At 42.6% G+C, this 19866-nt stretch overlaps 1 protein-coding gene across 11 annotated transcripts in view; it reads left to right on the forward strand.

The window, feature by feature from the left end:
- The window catches only part of LOC134927784 (poly(rC)-binding protein 3-like), a 2026162-nt gene that overhangs the window by 1220812 nt on the left and 785484 nt on the right, over positions 1-19866 (forward strand). The window contains exon 1 of one of the 11 annotated variants that reach the window (XM_063922739.1): positions 12129-12460. The exons of the other annotated variants lie outside the window; for them this stretch is intronic. The gene's annotated coding sequence lies outside the window, so the exon portion shown is untranslated. Of the gene's footprint in view, positions 1-12128; positions 12461-19866 lie in introns of those variants that run through there. 11 annotated transcript variants of the gene reach the window in all.

Raw genomic sequence — 19866 nt, forward strand, 5'->3', positions numbered from 1 at the left:
TCACACTCTGAAAAAGTCTTAAAGTGCCCATGGCTCCTGCGGAACCGTCTATACCCCATGGTACTGAAGTGGACCCCAGCATCCTCTAGGACGTATGAGAAAGAAGCAATTCATCTCTCCTTGCACAAACTGGCTCTACAGTGGCAAGATGTTCCTCATCCTCAGATCCCCCCACCCATAGCTCAAATTCTGACATTAGCAATGTTATATAATACGATTACTAGAACTGCCCTCACATCATGCAGTTTAAGGGACAGAGCAGAGCTGCTGCACATGCACAGTGGTAGAAGCTTCTTCTACCCAGTTTGCTGTATGTGTGGATCTGAGTCTTCTCAATCAGTGCACTGGACCAAAGAGAAGCTACTAGAAGGAAAATACAGGAGCCTTACCATGAGGTGGGAAAATGTTAGCTTAGAAAGTACAAAACTGGTTCTGTTTGTGTATTTTATTTATTTATTTATTTATGTATTTATTTATTTATAATCGTATTTTTAACCTTATCCTGACCACTTATCTTATTTATATTATTTAAATATGTTTCATATATAGTATAGACAACCTATAGTGTTAAATATCAAGACTGTATTCCATACAGTATCCAGTATATAAAAAAACAATGTTTAAAATAATTGTCTAGGGTCATACTGGGTTCTTCTAACACTTCCCCAGACTCCCTGACTTGCTCCAATGTTCTGCAGAGTGGGAGATTGTGGCTTGCTTTTGGAAACCCCCCTCTGGAAATCCTGCGTTTACCACTGCCACCCCCTTCAGTGTTTACATCTTCATCCTCACAGAGAAATAATATTCAAACAAACAAAACCACATCATTTAGGTGTCAGTGGACTGCTTACGCTATTACCCAAAGTTTCTGAACTTGTCAATGACTTATGATGAATGCGCTGCAGGTGTTGTATAAGGGAGGATGTTCCAAGGTGGTTAACGTCCTTACCCCTACTTATTATGGCTTGACACCTGTTGTCCGGATTTATCGAGAAATAATTCCACACCGAAGAGGTGGCTTTTTTGGTATTTTGCCCAGGCATGATAATGGGCTTATTCATCCCACGGACAACAACTATCTCCCCCGGTGCCTGATTTAAACAAACCACATCACCATCACAATCCTCCTCGTCAACTTCCTCCTCAGCGCCAGCAACACCCATATCCTCATCCTGGTGTACTTCAACAGTGACATCTTCAATTTGAATATCAGAAACTGGACTGTGAGTGCTCCTCCCAGAAGTTGGAGAGGGCGTGCAAATGGTGAAAGGAGCCACCTCTTCCTGTCTAGTGTTGGGAAGGTCAGGCATCGCAACCGCCGACACACTTGGACTCTCCTTGGGGATTTGTGATACCATCTTAGAACGCACAGTTCTTTGCTGTGCTTTTGCCAGCTTAACTCTTTTCATTTTTCTAGCAGGAGGATGAGGGCTTTCGTCGTCATTTTAAGCTGAACCACTAATCATGAATATAGGCCAGGGCCTTAGCCGTTCCTTGCCACTCCGTGTCATAAATGGCATATTGGCAAGTTTTCGTTTCTCCTCAGACCATTTAAATACATTTTTTGGGATCATTTTACTGAACTTTGGCTTTCTGTATTTTACACGCCCTCTACTATGACATTGGGCATCGGCCTTGGCAGACGACGTTGGTGGCATTTCATCGTCTATGTCATGACTAGTGGCAGCAGCTTCAGCACTAGGAGGAAGTGGTTCTTGATCTTTCCCTATTTTATCCACCAAATTTTTGTTCTCCATTATTTTTCTGGAGTTATATAACTCAATGGGGGTAATTCCAAGTTGATCGCAGCAGGATTGTTGTTAGCAATTGGGCAAAACCATGTGCACTGCAGGGGAGGCAGATATAACATGTGCAGAGAGAGTTAGATTTGGGTGTGATGAGTTCAATCTGCAATCTAATTTGCAGTGTAAAAATAAAGCAGCCCATATTTACCCTGCACAGAAATAAAATAACCCACCCAAATCTAATTCTTTCTGCACATGTTATATCTGCCTCCCCTGCAGTGCACATGGTTTTGCCCAATTGCTATCAAAAATCCTGCTGCGATCAACTTGGAATTACCCCCAATATGCGGCACAGGAGAGCGTACCCCTACACCACACAGGGCAAACCCTGTAAAAATTATTTGGATAATAACCCTTTTCTTTGGATTTATTATAATAATATGCAGCACAGGAGAGCGTACCCCCAAACCACACACACAGCAAAGCCTGTAAAAATTATTTGGATAATAATAACCCTTTTATTTGGAGTTATTATAATAATATGCAGCACAGGAGAGAACACCCCTAAACCACACAGGGCAAAGCCTGTAAAAATTATTTGGATAGTAACCCTTTTATTTGGAGTTATTATAATAATATGCAGCACAGGGGAGTGTACCCATACACCACACAGGGCAACCCCTGTAAAAATTATTTGGATAATAATAACCCTTTTACTTGGAGTTATTATAATAATATGCAGCACAGAGAGCACCACTGAAGTTATAAGGCAGTACCACTGGACTTATACGGCAGTACCCCTGGACTTATACGGCAGTACCGCTGGACTTATACGGCTGTACTGCTGGACTTATATGGCAGTAGCGCTGGAGTTATATGGCAGAACCACTGGACTGGACTTATACGCAAGCACCACTGGACTGGACTTATACAGCAGCACCACTGGACTTATGGCACCACAGGACACCACCACTGGACATATGGCAGCACAGAACACCACCACTGGACTGATGCATCACAAGACAGCACCGCTGAACTGGACTTATACAGCAGCACCACTTGACTTACGGCAGCACAGGACACCACCACTGGACTTATGGCAGCACAGGACACCACCACTGGACTGATACAGCACAACACAGCATCACTGGACTGGACTTATACAGCAGCACCACTGGACTTATGGCAGCACAGGACACCATCACTGGAGTGACTGGACTGATGCAGCACAAGACACCACCACTGGACTGATGTAGCACAAGACACCACCACTGGTCTGGACTTATACAGCAGCACTGGACTTATGGCAGCACAGGACACCACCACTGGACTGATGCAGCACAAAACAGCACCACTGAACTGGACTTATACAGCAACACTGGACTTATGGCAGCACAGGACACCACCACTGTGAGTGGACTGATGCAGCACAAGACACCACCACTGGACTTATGCAGCACAAGACACCACCACTGGAATGATACAAAAGAGCAGGTCGTCAACCAATGCACCATGCCACTTTCTCGCACAGACACTGAGGAGACACGTCCTCTCACTACACTCTCCACGACTGGAGTGAAGATGGCGGGGCGGGAGGCGTAAACAAAGTCCAGATCTCGCGAGATTCCGACAGCAGGATGATGACGTTTTGCCTTATTCTGGTTTCCGAGTCTGGTGGGAAAACCCGAGCCGGACTTGAATCCGGACTTGGAGCGTGAAGTTTTTTTTTGGGGGGGGGGGGATTCGGTTCTCAGGGAACCAAACCCGCTCATTTCTACTTTAAACCCATCTCATAGTGGAAAAATGAGTAAAAACAAAAACAAAAATGGCACTGGGCAGCCACCTCATGATTGTGTAGGAAGAGCTACTAAGCTACAAATTATTTTTAATATGTTGACAGTTACATCTAACTCATTGATAACTTAATAACTGGAAATTTTAAACCCAGGCAATGCTGAGTACTTCAGCTAGTCAATAAATTCAGCACCACTGCCGGAGCTAGCGGTTTGCAGCATGGGTTCTCGGGTAGGCTGGGGGCGTCATCCACTCCAGGCTGCCGGCGTCCTCCTCACTGTGGCGCCTTACTCAGCCGCGTAACGGGCGGGCCGGCCCTGTTCAGCACTCACCGAATTAAAGAGTCAGACTCACACCCAAATATATTTTTTAATCCCACATCAAATAAGGAGCACATCGGAGACAAAAGAGTGCATATTTACAAAAAGTGGTGCAAAAGAAATAGTTGGAGAGAGAACCAAAGTAACCAGATGTTTCTTTGAATGGTCTAATGTGCACTAAAAAAAAGGTATTACCTGATTGTAAAAGGCAACATCCTCTTTTTCCATGGCACCAGATTTTATAAGCCACCCTTCCCCATTTGATTCAGCAGAATATAGGAAAATAATGCCTGATGTTCTTTACTGTCTAATATATGAAATTGATAACAATGCAACATTTCATTTCATAATAGACATATTTTATGTTTTTTGCACTGCTGCGAACAGATAGTCGCCGCCCATAGGGGAGTGTATTTTCGCTTTACAAGTGTGCAAACGCTTGTGTAGCAGAGCTGTACAAACAGATCTTGTGCAGTCTCTGAGTAGCCCAGGACTTACTCAGCCGCTGCGAACACTTTAGCCTGTCCGGGACTGGAATTGATGCCAGGAACCCTCCCTGCAAACGCATGGACACGCCTGTGTTTTTCCAAACACCCCCAGAAAACGGTCAGTTACCACCCACAAACACCTTCTTCCTGTCAATCTCCTTGCGATCGCCTGTGCGAATGGATTCTTCGCACAAACCCATCGCTGAGCGGCGATCAGCTTTGTACCTGTGTGCCGCGCTTGCATGCACAGTTCTGACGTGATCGCAGCGCTGCAAAAACGCTAGCGATCAATCAAGTCTGAAATACTCCCCATTGTGTACAGATATTTTTTTTCCAACATGTGTGCACAATTATTATATACTAGCAATATAAAAATATTTTTTCCTCAGAGAAATCGTGCTCCATCCCATTGTTATTTGCCAGGATGTAACCCACTTACAATGACATGATGCTTGCATGTAGCTTTCCATTTGCATTAGCATATCGGTTGGTGCGTTGTTTTGTAGAATTAACACTGTGATACTGTTTACATTAACCTTTAGGGTGGAGTGCCTTGATTGATTCTAGGGATTGTAATTTAGTCATTGATTAGATCCCATAATTATGAAAGAGGTTATGTAAAGAAATTGGGAACATGTATGCTGACCGCCAGTCATGCATACCCGATAGATAGATAGATAGATAGATAGATAGATAGATAGATAGATAGATAGATAGATAGATAGATAGATAGATAGATGACCATAGTGAACAAATTCAGAGTAATCACAGTCTAATGACCTTGTCTGGATTATTGAATGACAAAAAACATATATGTAATTTACTGGAAGGCTATTTACAATCATCTAACAAAGCAAAACAGTAAGCTATTATAATGTCATGCAGTTACCTTTGAGTTTCTACATACTGTAACTCTGTGTCACCACGAATAGCTATGTATGTCTTCCAGTAAAACCAATTCTGCACACATCACATTTAAGGATTAAAACTGGGGAAATTCTAATGATACACACTATTAATTAAATAATTAATTAATAATAATATTTGAAGGTAGAACAGGAGCATCAGCCATTGCCTTGATACATTTAAGGTGATCACTCCATAGTACTCAGTCAGGGTCAGACTGGCAGGTCCGGCTCCAGGCCCACTAGCACACTGAACGAGAAATTTTGCAGCCCCCACCCCCAAAGTGCACATACTCCTGGGAAAGTGGGGGGATATTATCAAACTATAATATATATATATATATATATATATACACACACACACACACACACACACACACACACACACACACACACTCCTGGCAGAGATGCCACTCAGAGATGATCAGCAGGGCAAAAATGTGGTTGTCTAGAAATTACATCAAATGTTTTTGGGGCCTAAACCCCATCCTAAGGACAATACATCCTATATTCACACCCTCTCTATACACACAATTAGTAGCATTTTCTCAGAAACAAAATAGTTTCTGAGAGAGTTACATAAAAGGTTCAATAAATTCTTATGCAATAAATTCTTATGCACTAAGGCTATACTTAGTGGGGCTTAGGGCCCCAATACAGTATACCAACAATTTTATATGAATTTGCATTATTGCTCACTGTGTATAACAGAAAAATGTATCCTTTAATGCCCACAGTAGTGCTCCTTACACATATCCCCACATGTCCTCAGTATAGTGTCGAATACACATAAAGTTCCAGTATAGTGCCAGATACACATAATGACCCCAGTAGAGTGCCAGATAAACATAATGACCCCTGTAGTGCAGTGCCAGAAACACATATGTCCCTAATAGTGCCAGATACACATATGCCCCTAGTAGTGCAGTGCCAGATACACATATGCCCCCAATAGTGCCATATGCATATATGCCCCCACCAGTGCCAGATACACATATGCCCACAGCAGTGCCAAATACACATATGCCTCCACCAGTGCCAGATATACATATGTCCCCTATAGTGCAGTGCCAGATACACGTATTCCCCCACAGTGCAAGATACACATAATATGTCCCCACAGTGCTAGATATACATAATATGCCCCCACAGTGCCAGATACAGATGATATGCCCCCACAGTGCCAGATACACATGATATTCCCCCAGTGGTGCTGCTCATCACCGGGCTCTGTTGCCACTGCCAGACTTGACTGCTCCAGCTGCTGGGGTCCGCTGCTTGCTGCTGTGTCAGCGGGGAGGAGAGTACAGTGTGCGCCTCTCCTGCCCTTCAGTCTGGTCTCCGGCGGCAGGTAAGTGAAATCAGGTGCCGATTCATGAGCCAATGAAAGCTTGCGGTCTGGCAGCCAGTCAGGAGCCGGTCCGCGAGTTCTGCTTGGCTTTGAAAGGGCAGATGGCTGACAGCCGCCCTTAGGAGTCTGGCTTCCAGATCGTCCACTCCTAAGGAACGTGCCTCAAACCAGCCCTGCAGACAGGGTCATGAAGGGCCCATCAGGGGAAATGCAGTGGTAAGGTCCCACTCTTAAGGGTGTGGCCAGGCTCCAGTGGGGGTATGGCCAACCACCAGAGGTTTAGCTAACCATTAGAGAGTGCATGGGCTGGGCCCCTTGATAAATATATACAGTAAACACTGCTAGTGCGTGCATGATAATGTACCAGATTAATAACAGTAATGCACTATAATGTATAAATAAAGTGCACTAGGATAGAGTCTGGATCCCTAGAGGAGGGGGTGAGGGCATGTGCAATGAGGCCCACAGGTTGTTTCCCCAGTTCCCCTTTGGGTCTGTCTAACCTTGATAGTACTACATTTATCTTATGCTGGGTACACAATTAGCGGATATGACGATACACCAGTGTGCATTGTATATCGTTAAAGATGCAAGCTCCCGTGGGTCATTAACGATGTACAATATCTTTAGTTTTTACCTTGAAATCTAAAGATATTGTACAAGATGGCATGCTCCCGCATGTGGTCGCTGACAATATAGTAAACGATATCGTTCAGTGTGTATGAACGATATCGTTTGCTGGGGAAATCTTGCACAATGTCACATCTGGTGTGCATCGCCAAGTGTGCACCCAGCCTTACATTGCACAGCTACTAAGCCAAACTTAATCAGAGAAAAAACACATGATGACCTTGTGCGTGGACCTTCCAACCTTCAATATTCTTCATTCTTTTTTTTACTGATTACCTTAATTAATGAAATCACTAAGTAGGAATATCTGTTGTTTCTAACTTAGTGGCCCTCATTCAGGTCCAGTCAGTCCTGCACATGTGTGAATGGGTCTTGAGATACAGGATGCAGGACGACATCACACTGTCAGTGATTGACAGTCTGATGCTGTTTGGGGGTGAGAAGGGGGTGACAAAAGCCTTCATTTGTGAAAACAGAGGTGTGTTGCCGCCATTTAGTGGGAGGTAAGAGGCTATGATCTCCGCCGTTGGATGGAGATTTCCTGGCCTCTTACAATGATCTGCCATCCTATGGTGTCGTAGTGATCCGATGCTGCGTCCTAGAATGCAGCTCGAATCACTACTGCAGCAGGAGGTGTCTACTTGTAATTGATGCCTCCTGCTGTATTTACATACACAGCTACAGTATTGCTGCTGCTTCCAAGGAAGGAACTATGCAATATTTAAGCAGTGGTACTTCTATCTGTGCATTTTATTTTTGCCATACATAGCGTTTGGTGTTCAGCATTTAGAAAATGCAGTGTAATTGTAAGTAGTATGTGGTTGGACATGCTGCCTCCCCTTCTGTTGACTCATTTATTGTCTACTGATATCCCAACCAGCATCATGCATGTATTGTCTTGTATACATAGCCTCTGCACACTTCAGATTGCATTGGAAATTAAATCCCGCATAAACAAGCAAGCAGCTGTCATCATAACAACCAGATGCTTTTAAAAAACAGAGTACATGGTAAGGGTCTCATTATTTTCTGTTTTGCCATGTTTTTTACACTATACATCCCAAGTATGCAGTAATTTCCTTTGTAGATAAATGTACAGTAAAGTTATGTAGTCTTTCCTGTTAGTAGAAATGAAAATTCAATAAAACGAATACAGTATTTTTTTGAAAATCTTATATATTTTGACTTATAAACAGCAAACAGAGAGGGGGGGGGGGTGCTTCCCCCCCCCCCCCAACTCTCCCTTGGAATCCACCCAGCACACTAACAAATTACCTGTAACCATACCTGAACCTATCTGGTAATAGAATATCAGAGAAATTGGTTGCATGCATTTGCAAAGACATGTTTAGCTGCTGAGCCGTGTCAAAGCTTCTCCGATATCAGCAGTCCTAACACTACATAATGGCAGTGCCCACATAGGGCCATGTGATTTGTGTACAGTAAGGCCTATGATAAAGGCCCATACTAAAACGCATCCAGATAGAGGGCTAACTTACCCAGGAGCCACCCCCAGGATCTCTTATTAGCACTACAAGGAACAGCATGCCTTCCAAATACTGCTCCCATTCAATGCCTTCTCACACATACAAACAGTGGCAGTTGATCAATCATTCCTGTAGATAATTATATTTCAGGTGCTAGAAAGGGGGAGGGGTCACAAACAAACAGCAGACAGATGGGGCTTGCTTTTCCCCTCCTACTGTTATCCCCCCAGCACACTAAAAAATTACCTGTAACCATACCTGAACCTATCTGGTAATATAATTTCAGAGAAATTGGTTGCATGCGTTTGCAAAGACATGTTTAGCTGCTGAGCCATGTCAAGGCTTCTCCGGCAGCCACCCCCCAGGATCTCCCATTAGCACTACAAGGAACAGCATGCCTTCCAAATACTGCTCTCATTCAATGCCTTCTCACTAGTGATGAGCGGATTCGGTTTTACTCGGTTTTACTCGGTTTTACTCGGTTCTCAAAACGGCATCTTATTGGCTCACGGATGTCACGTGTTTTGGATAGCCAATAAGATGCCGTTTTGAGAACCGAGTAAAACCGAGTAAAACCGAACCTCGCTCATCTCTACTTCTCACACATACAAACAGTGGCAGTTGCTCAATCATTCCTGGAGGTAATTGTATATATCAGGTGATAGAAAGGGGGAGGGGTCACAAACAAACAGCAGACAAAGGGGGGTGCTGCCCCTTCCCTGGTATACCCCCAGCACACTAATAAATTACCTGTAACCATACCTGAACCTATCTGGTAATAGAATATCAGAGAAATTGGTCACATGCATTTGCAAAGACATGTTTAGCAGTTAAGCTGCTTCAAGGCTTCTCCGATACAAGCAGTCCTAACACTACATAATGGCATTGCCCACATAGGGCCATGTGATTTGTCTACAGTAAGGCCTCATGATAAAGGCCCATACTAAAACGCATCCAGACAGAGGGCTAACTTACCCAGGAGTCACCCCCAGGATCTCCCATTAGCACTACAAGGAATGACATGCCTTCCAAATACTGCTCCCATTCAATGCCTTCTCACACATACAAACAGTGGCAGTTGATCAATCATTCCTGGAGATAATTATATATCAGGTGCTAGAAAAGGGGAGGGGTCACAAACAAACAGCAGACAGAGAGAGGGGGTGCTTTTCCCCTCCTACTGTTATCCCCCAGCACACTAACAACTTACCTGTAACCATACCTGAACATATCTGGTAATAGAATTTCAGAGAAATTGGTCCCATGCATTTGCAAAGACATGTTTAGCTGCTGAGCCACGTCAAGGCTTCTCCGATATCAGCAGTCCTAACACTACATAATGGCAGTGCCCACATAGGGCCATGTGATTTGTCTACAGTAAGGCCTCATGATAATGGCCCATACTAAAACGCATCCAGACAGAGGGCTAACTTACCCGGTAGCCACCCCCAGGATCTCCCATTAGCACTACAAGGTTATGACATGCCTTCCAAATACTGCTCCCATTCAATGCCTTCTCACACATACAAACAGTGGCAGTTGATCAATCATTCCTGGAGATATTTATATATCAGGTGCTATAAAGGGGGCGGGGTCACAAACAAACAGCAGACAGAGAGAGGGGGTGCTTTTTACCCCCCTGGTATCACCCCAGCACACTAACAAATTACCTGTAACCATACCTAAACCTATCTGGTAACAGAATTTCAGAGAAATTAGTCACATGTGTTTGCAAAAACATGTTTAGCTGCTGAGCCTCGTCAAGGCTTCTCCGATATCAGCAGTCCTAACACTACATAATGGCAGTGCCCACATAGGGCCACGTGATTTGTCTACAGTAAGGCCTATGATAAAGGCCCATACTAAAATGCATCCAAACATATTTTGTCTTATGCTGGGTAAACACTGCAGCATCTTGATGGCGGACCCCTTGTCGCAAGACAGAGTGGCATATTCACTTAAGTTTATACACTTACAGATTGGCCACTCAATCTGTCGAGAAACAATACAAAATTGGGTAAGTATTTCAATTTGCCCACCCAGCTGTGATGTCAGTCCCTGCAGCAAGACTAACTATGCATGTGAAAAACGTTCACAGACATACTGGGTATACACAATTGCCGACCCACTTACCAGGGGCGTAAGTTCATGCCTGGCGCCCAGAGGCATAATAGTGTTTTCGTGTCCCCCCAGTGGCTCTGGCATGCACATGTGCTAACGTCCAAGTGACTTGCCAGTGGTACATCTAGGAGTATAAAGATTCCTTATTGCAGCTAATTAGGGCGATAATGAATTTTTATTTCCGGGTGCTGGCAGCAAATGATAATAAATAGAGCACCGAGGAGAGGTTTTATTAAAGCTGAGAGATAAAATTGTGAGAGATAAAATACCAGCCAATCTGCTTCTGCCTTACATTGTACATTTAAAAAAAATGACAGGAGCAGATTGGTTGGCGGTTTATCTCTCATAATTTTATTTCTCTCCAAGCTTTGATAAACACCCCACTTAAAAGCTTTATTATAATAATTAGTGCATTTTTTTTCAAAACCAACTTCTGCTCTCTTTTCTTTCAGCTGAGCAGTAGAGCTGGAGCCCGGCGGCAAATGTCTCTATTGTCTCTGGTAATTATGCCACTGCCACTCGCGATATGTAGGCTGCTCGCTCAAAGGCCTGATATGTTGCCCAGTGTGTACCCAGCTTAAGTCTGTATTGACTTTTGATCTATTTTAGGCTTTGATAAACATTTAAAAAATACAGACAGTGCTAGATATATATAATATTATGAAGTTTCTTTATATAGAGCACACAAATTCTGCAGCGCTTTACAGAAACTACAGTATTTAGTCGCTCAAATCAACATGTAAGAAGTGTTCAGAAACATAATTAATGAATAAAGCTCTGGGGGTGGCCATAACTTTTACATGTTTCATAATTATTTAAAACAGAATTTAAAAAAAACTAACACATTGTTATTCTTGGAGACAGTAATGAATTGTATTACGTGATATGATACATTGTGGTATTGTTTATGCTGCAAACTAGCTGATTTGCTCAGATCTGAGAGCATGGACACTGATGACACCACTAAGATGTTCCAGTAAGTGATAATTTCAGGATGTTGAGACTCGGAGTGTACTTAGCCACACAGTCATGTTATCCAGTCATGCATAGTTCAGAGAATAGAATCTTTCATCTATTTCCTCTTGTGACTTTTTTTATGAATTACCCCCAAATGTTTTCTGTCACAATGTAATAGTATAAAATGCTTTGCACCCAGGACTGTGCTGCTACAGAGCTGTACCCTGTGTATTGGATATAGTGTTCCATCGGATTAGGACATCACATTCCTAACCCTGACAGAGCTTTTGTTCATTATATTTATAGCTGCTTCTGGTCATTGTTGAGCAAAGGAGATTGCCCTGGCCTCTGGCCCTTTCCTAAGAAGATTTTGGGCAGAAGCTTCTCTCATGTGGCACTAATTGAAATGATTGGTGGAGGGGGTGTTGTGAGCTCACTGTGCCTGAGTCAGGCTTATCTGCTAGGGGCTAAGCAAGAGGAGAGAGAGAGAGAGAGAGAAAAAAAAAAGCAAAGCTTTGCCTCATTCCAGCGGGGCTCAGGACTCCTGGCCATCTGTCCTCAGCTGGGATCAGAAGACACATAGAAGGGCCGCACTCACTGTGACCGTGCAGAAGAAAGAGCATTGTCCAGGAAGTCTGGCCGAGTTTTTTGTAGAGGAGAAGGTTGGTGAATACAGCTCTATTATCTGTCACTTGGGGTTTTAGCTGGGGGAATCTGCCTATTGCAGCGTTATCCATAAGCCTATTTGTGTGTGTGCGCTTTATCTATAAGATAGTATATATATATAACACTTGCTGCTTCTCAGTTACTGTATGTACAGTATACTGCTAGCCTCCTGCAGCCATTGTACATACATTTTGTTTAATAAAATAAAAAAATTGCTCTAAATACTTCTAGTGATTTTATTGGATTGATAAGGTTATTTGAGGACCAGTAGAACCAAGTTGTACTTCCAGAACTGATTACCTCTTATTATAATGCAGGACAGTGACTCCTGACTACTGTGTCTCTTTGCTGGAATGTTTGAATGAAGGTCTGATGCCTCACTGTGTTGTGTATTACACATTGTAATTTATCATCTAAACAAGTGTAAATCCTTATTTTGTCAGTTATCTTCTAGTCAGTATACAGCTACAGCAGTTACATGATACATGGTAATAACAGATGATTACTGAATATTGGTATAGAAAGAATATGATGGGATTTTGTGTATGCATGCTCAGAGTGAAGAAATGCTCTCAATGTACTGTAATAGAACACATATCAGATGTATCCATTTTATTTATTTTTTTAAAGGAGAATGGAAACTTTTTTATGATAAACTGCTTTAATCTGGATGCAGGCCTGTTTGACACTGAACTGGTTAATAAGCTTGGTTCCAACACTAGGGGCTGCACCCTTAATACTACAATAACATTTTCATGAATGGACTGTTACTGTACTGTATATGACTCTTACACAATTTGCATACATTTCTCTTTTTAATCAAGTGATATAGGTTTATAGTACAACATAAAAAGGATTTTTTTCACAGACCATTTTGAGGTCACTGTACAAGGACTGGACATGGTTAGAACACTGTCACATGATGAATAACAGGATTTAGTGTCATGTAAATGCGCTGCATAATAGGAACAGCTAATTTCCAAAATCTACCCTATTACATCTGAAATAATGTAGGCTTAAATTTGTGTTCCATTTTTGTTAACAGTGTAACTAAAAGTAGTAATAGCAATCTAGCCATAGAAACATGTCCCATTTACTGTGTGTGGTTCATGCTGTGTTCTTGAAAGGTACATTCCTGACTGGTGAGATAAAGAAGTACTGTAGATAAAATTGTGTTTCATATACAGCGTCATAGCTATCAATTTGCCCTAAACATGCTTGCACAGTGGGCCTCATTCAAATACATCGATGTGATGGCAGACATTTTAAAATGTAATAGTATTCACAAAAATATGGGTTGTTTTTATTAATTTTTGTGCTCCTAAATTATTTAGAATACTCTATGTAACTCAGCTGTAAAATAAACATGTTATGCTCACACCCTGGTGGAAATTATATTCACTAATTAAACCCAACCATAAACATTCAGAATATTTTTTTAATGTAAATTAATAATAAAAGCTTAATAAAAAAAAATGTCACTACACTTCATGTCTCCAGATAACATAGGCAATAGGATTCTGACTTGTGGTGTTATGTAATGCCAAACAGTGATGCAAATTTACGATGAATTCCTGGTCCATAAGCACTATATTTTGTTTACAAGTTCAGTTTATTTCATGACTGTAAATGAAACTACAGTATCTCATGGAAACTTTAAAAATGTATTTCAGTTGCAAGAAATTTAGCAAGAGACAATCTGTGAGACACAAATGGTCTTAGGTCACAGGCTAGATCTGGTCACAGATGTGAATAGTCTTAATTGAGGGATGGACAGTTGGCTGTTTTGTTTTGCACATAAGGGTGACATTGTTAACTGGAAGATTAGCTAATGGGTTTACATTTTTGGTTTTAATGAAAGGCTTTCTTGTATGTCGGTTTAGCATTGAATATACAGTGTCTTCCTAAAAGTTAAGAAACCGGAAAGTGATTGCATCATATTTTACAAGTTACCTCCATAAATGGACAATGAGCGAAAATTTGTAGCATGACATATATACTGTATCAATGATTCTGGGAATTGTGTATATGTATTATACATTACATTGTTTATTGTTTTACTTTATTGTATTTCTTAGTAACTTAATTGATTTGACATTGATTGGGAATAGTAACCTGTACTGAGCGCAGCGAGGCACCTTGTCCGAAGCATGGTGAGCGAATCGAGCCATGCAAGGGGACATGGTGCACTAACTGGGGTTCCTGGTCACTGTACGGACAAAATGACACAATTTTTATTTTTAAACTCATGTCGACCTTTTGACCTGTGGACCTAGAACATGTCGACCTAGAAACCCTGTCGACCTAGTTACTGTCGACCAATAGTGGTCGACCTAGACACTGTCGACCTAAGTGTGGTCAACCTCCATACCACACCTGTCTATTTTGTTAATATTTTAAAGATTTTATAGTGCCTGTAACAGAAAGTCAATATTTTTCAGTATAGGTATAAGTATAGGTAGAAAATGTATCAAAACATGAATGATGGAAAAAAAACAATTTCACAGAACTTGATGGATTTAAATTATTGATCAAAGGACATCCAATAAATCAGTTACAGTATACAGTGGCATGTTTAAAGATGTAGACTATATTGGCTTTTGTCTTTACTTGGCCTATACATTATGGTTCAAGCTTCGAGGAACATTCAATGTACGATTTGTAACCAACACATTTATTTGTATTTATTTTCGACAACAGTGACATGGAGAATGCTTTGTGACTATCCTATTCTATGGATATAAGGCACATGTTTTAGCTATTGGAACTATAATTTAAGGACCCACCGGGGAATGCAGTGATAGGGTCCCATACTTAGGGGTGTGGTCAGCTTCCCAAGGAGGTGTGGCCAGCCTCCACCGAGGCCTGGCTATTTATTAGAGTGTGCATGGCTTGAGCACCTCTATAAATTAATAGTAAATACTGCTAGTGCATACATGATAAATTATTGATAATTAATTACCACAGTGCACTGTAGAAAATACACCATAGCCCTGTGCAGTATAAAATAGCATATATATAATGTATAATTCAAGTGCACAGTCTGTATCCTGATCCCTAGAGGAAGGGGCGGGCCTTCAGGAAGTGGGGCCCACCACAGGTTTCCCCTATACCCTTTTGGGCCAGTCCAACCCTGATGCCTGCTTTTGTAACCTGGAGGGGAGGTCCAAGAGGCCAATATAGGAAGCATAATGACTCCATTCATGTCATCCGACCAGGGGCGTTTTAAGAGAGGAGGGGACCCGTGTGCAACATCCATTGCGGGCCACCTACTCTCCGGCAGCTAGTAGACTCTGGCATAATGCTACTGCACATGAGCAGATCTCTGGGAACATGGAGTCTGTGCTTTGTTCCCAGGGACAGCTCCAGTGCGCATGCACAGATCACTCGGAAATGGCCACAGGGGCCATTTTCCAAGTGATTTATGCCCGCACTGCAGGGCTGCCGCTGCGGGACTCCAGAGGGGTAAGTATACTATATGGGTGAGGGGTGTGCGGTGTGGTCCGCCCCTCCCCCCGCGGACCTAGGTGCTCGGGAGCAACGCCTATGCATCTGGCCTTGGTGCCTGCTGTGTAATGCCAAAAATTGCACCATCATGACATCACATCGTGGGCCAGGGATGTGCTCAGGATATGGGAGGGTTCTCTGCTCACTCAGGACTCATGGACATTCCCTGAGAGTACGCAAATAAAAAAGGGGGTTTAGGTTGCGACCTAGATGGGGTATCTTAGTCTTTTTCCTTCTAAAAACCAAATGAATAGAGGTAAAAAGAACAATCCTCTGGAGCTTGCATAGACATCATGAAATCTTAATGTAATGTGGATTTACAAGTTTAAATATAAGACTGTACCTAAATACTTAAATAAAATGGTACAATTCTAAATGAGCTGTAAATCAGAGAATGTCCACCTCGTTAAATATAATATTGTCTTGGACAGTAAACTCTTCACAGTGATAGACAATATACAATTAGTATATAATAATAATAATAATAATAATAATAAAAAAATTATTATTATTATTATTATTAAGTATCAGAGTATCAGATACATATAGCAGGTTTTAAAAACAAAAATAAAGCATGAAATCAAAAATAGGATTTTTAATCTTAATCTGGTATCTGTGATAGATTGTAAAACAATTGCCATACACTGCAGTACTAAGGGCCTAATTCAAGGTTGAACGCAAATGTATTAGCAAAAGCAATGCAATCAATTGTAAAGTGAACGCAAATCAGCACACAAAAAAATACACGCCCACATTGCAAACTAACAAAAAAAATCAAAATACACAAAATAGGAGTCACCCTGAAAGCTATGCAATTATATTGCGGTTTCTTTGCAGATTATCGTTCATTTGCACTAAGAGAACCTCTGCCTTAAGGGCCCTATACACGGGAGAGATGTGTGCTGAGCGAACCGCTCAGCACACATCTCTCCCGCCACTCAGCACAGCGCGATGTGTGCTGAGCGATGCGGGGGGAGGACGGGGGCAGCTCATTTCACCCAGCGGGTGAAATGAGCGACCTGCTAGATTGGCATGCATGCAGGCTCAATCTAGCACCGGCGATAGCGATGTGCGGGGCCGCACATCGCTATCGCTGAGGGGGCTACACACGATTGATCTGTTCTTCAAATCTAAGCAATCTAGTCAGATTGCTTAGATTTTAAGCATGGATCTCTCCGTGAGTACCCCCTTTTAGTGTTTACAGTAAATTAAACTACAGAGGTAATGTACATACTGTATTTTACTAATGTCCTAAATTGTAAAGCATGAACAGTTTGAATTATGCACTTACCAAGATGTCGTTTTGTGACCGGCGGTCACAATACCTCCCCCGACATCCCGCTCTGTCACAATCTCGATGGTCGATGCATACCAAACCCTCTTACCAACATGAGCTAAACAAAGGAATAAACCTGAAATTCAGAATGCATAAGAGTCAAAAACCTGCAGCTAAAATGGTGAGGCAGCACACAAGCTGTGTGTGTTTTTACTACAACATCAACTGTGTGCTATTATTCAATAATTGTGCAGCCATTGCATCAATCATCGATGTTACTGCTGCCAATATAGTGACTTGCACAATGGGCCTAATTGGGCAGTGGGCATGGATCGCTGCTGGCTAGGCTGCGCAGGCAGGGAGCTACTCGGCAGGTGCAAAAGCATGGCCGCAATGCTTTTTACACCCGTGCGGAGGGGGCAGGGCATGACGTGTGAGGCACCCTGTGCTGGGCGTCCCCCCGCATGTCAGAGTAACTGATCTTAGATGTGCTAAATTTAGCACATCTTCCATCAGATCTCAATTACCCCCAATGTGCACAGCTCTATACCTGCACAGAATCTGCATTTAATTTTTCTGTACTTTAAGCTTGTCTATCTGCAGATATGTGTATGCACAGCCCTGGACCCAGGTACATACTATCACTACACGCCCGTTACACGCCCAGATTTGTAAATTTACGGAGACTGCCCACAGACACTCCTCTGCCACGCCTTTTTAACATTGTTTAGTTGAGGGGTTATTTTATGTGCAAGTCTGCTGAATAATTTAGCGGCGGCGATCTTTACTCTATTCCGTTTGCAAATATTGCGGTGGACATGCGCCTTGCAAACTTTGCACATGCACAGTGTATCAATAATCGGAAACTACAAATGCGTTAGAATTTGCATTCAACCTTGAATTAGGCCCTAAGTACACTAAGTCATGTGAACACATACCAGTGCAGGGATTTGTAGTATAAATTTGGGTAGTGTCGTGGAATTTAAGTGTTCGCGTCATTTTAGCCCCACCTCCTTCCCATGGACCCGCGAACCACTGACGGTTTCTCCGAAGTCTCCTGCAGTGTCTCCTCGCCGAGCTTCTCCCGGAGAGGAGAAATTTAAGTCGGCAAGTATGTTAATGTTGAATCAAGTGAGAGTATCCAGTTTTACATCTGATGCATGAGCCAGCAAAACAGATTAGGAATGAGCATCATAAGTCCAATAGCTAGCAACCACTTATGTTGCTGAGTCAACAGAGATGCTTATTCTATGAAATACCAGATTTTTGATGGTTTCCAGTAATTGGATGCTTCTTTCCAATGTCCATCCAAGGACTATGGTTTATATTCAACTGAGACACACATAAGTGGTGACCAAATCACAGCTGCTTCTGCACATGTACAAAGTTTAACCATAAATAGTTATACCATTATACCATTAAATTGAATTGTATGGATGTGATGGCAACTAGACATTGCTTTGCATGATTTCATGTCAGAATCCCATCAACAATTCGAGGCTTCCAATTTCCATCCCAAGACAGACCATGCATAAGCAGATTCACAGGGAAGCGGTTAAGATACCGCTGCTCGGGATCCGGGCGATCAGAATGCCGAGGCCAGAATCCTGACAAGCATTATAATGCCAATGCCGGAATACCGGCAAGACAGGCTGTCCTTCCTCTGTGGGTATCCACAACACCCACAGGGGAATAATATAACCTGTGTCGAGCGTACCAAGCCACCGTGCCCACAGCATGTTTGCAAGAGGTGTTTGAATGCTCGCCCTGCTGCCAGCATACTACTGACTGGAATGCCCCTGTGGGTATATTGATAGCCGGCATCCCGGTCAGCAGTAATTCTTACTGAACCTGATTCACTAATACTGGCCGAGTGAAGTTACTATGCCTGGCCACTATATTTTTTTTGTACGTACACTGATAGCTAATTTTCTCTTACTGAAGTAGGCAGTATTAGATACCGTGCATTATCAATGCATAATAATGAATAGGGCCCATAGCATTCTACATATAGTCAGAGCCCATGGGTCCCTGGGAAAGGTACTGGAATGGTCTCCCCTCCAAAATATAAGTATGTGAGGGTTTATGTTACAACAACTTACAACTGCTTGCCTCTTGAAACCCCTTCTTTTGGATAGCTAGTTCTGTCTATCTTCAGATCGACATATGGTGTGCCCCCCATACGGAAAACAAAGACATACTGTATGTCCGGAGTCCGAAGCTTTAGCAATCTCAGATGGGCATCATCCATTAATCACTCTGTGCTCCATCTCTGACTCAGCACATCTTTGGTTTGTATTTGCCGCCAACTTTCCCTGTCCTGCTTTCCAGGCAATCCCTATTCCCAGCTACACCTTTCTCCCAACCCTCTCTCCTTCATCCTGACAGCAAACTCTCCCTGCTCTGACTCTGTCCAGACTCCAATCTCTTCCGGCACATTTTGCTTTGTCCTGGCAACTGTCTTTCCTTGCCCAGCCTCTATTCCAGCTGACCCTGCTCTTGGCTCCACCTCTTTCCTAGCCCTCTCTGCTTCATCCTAGCATCTGGCTCTCCCTGCTCCTCCTCTGTCCAAGCAGTGTCCATACGTTTTATTTTTATTTTTTTAACATGCAGCTGACA

The sequence above is a fragment of the Pseudophryne corroboree genome, chromosome 5 (genome assembly GCF_028390025.1).
Source record: "Pseudophryne corroboree isolate aPseCor3 chromosome 5, aPseCor3.hap2, whole genome shotgun sequence".
Taxonomy (NCBI): Eukaryota; Metazoa; Chordata; class Amphibia; order Anura; family Myobatrachidae; genus Pseudophryne; species Pseudophryne corroboree.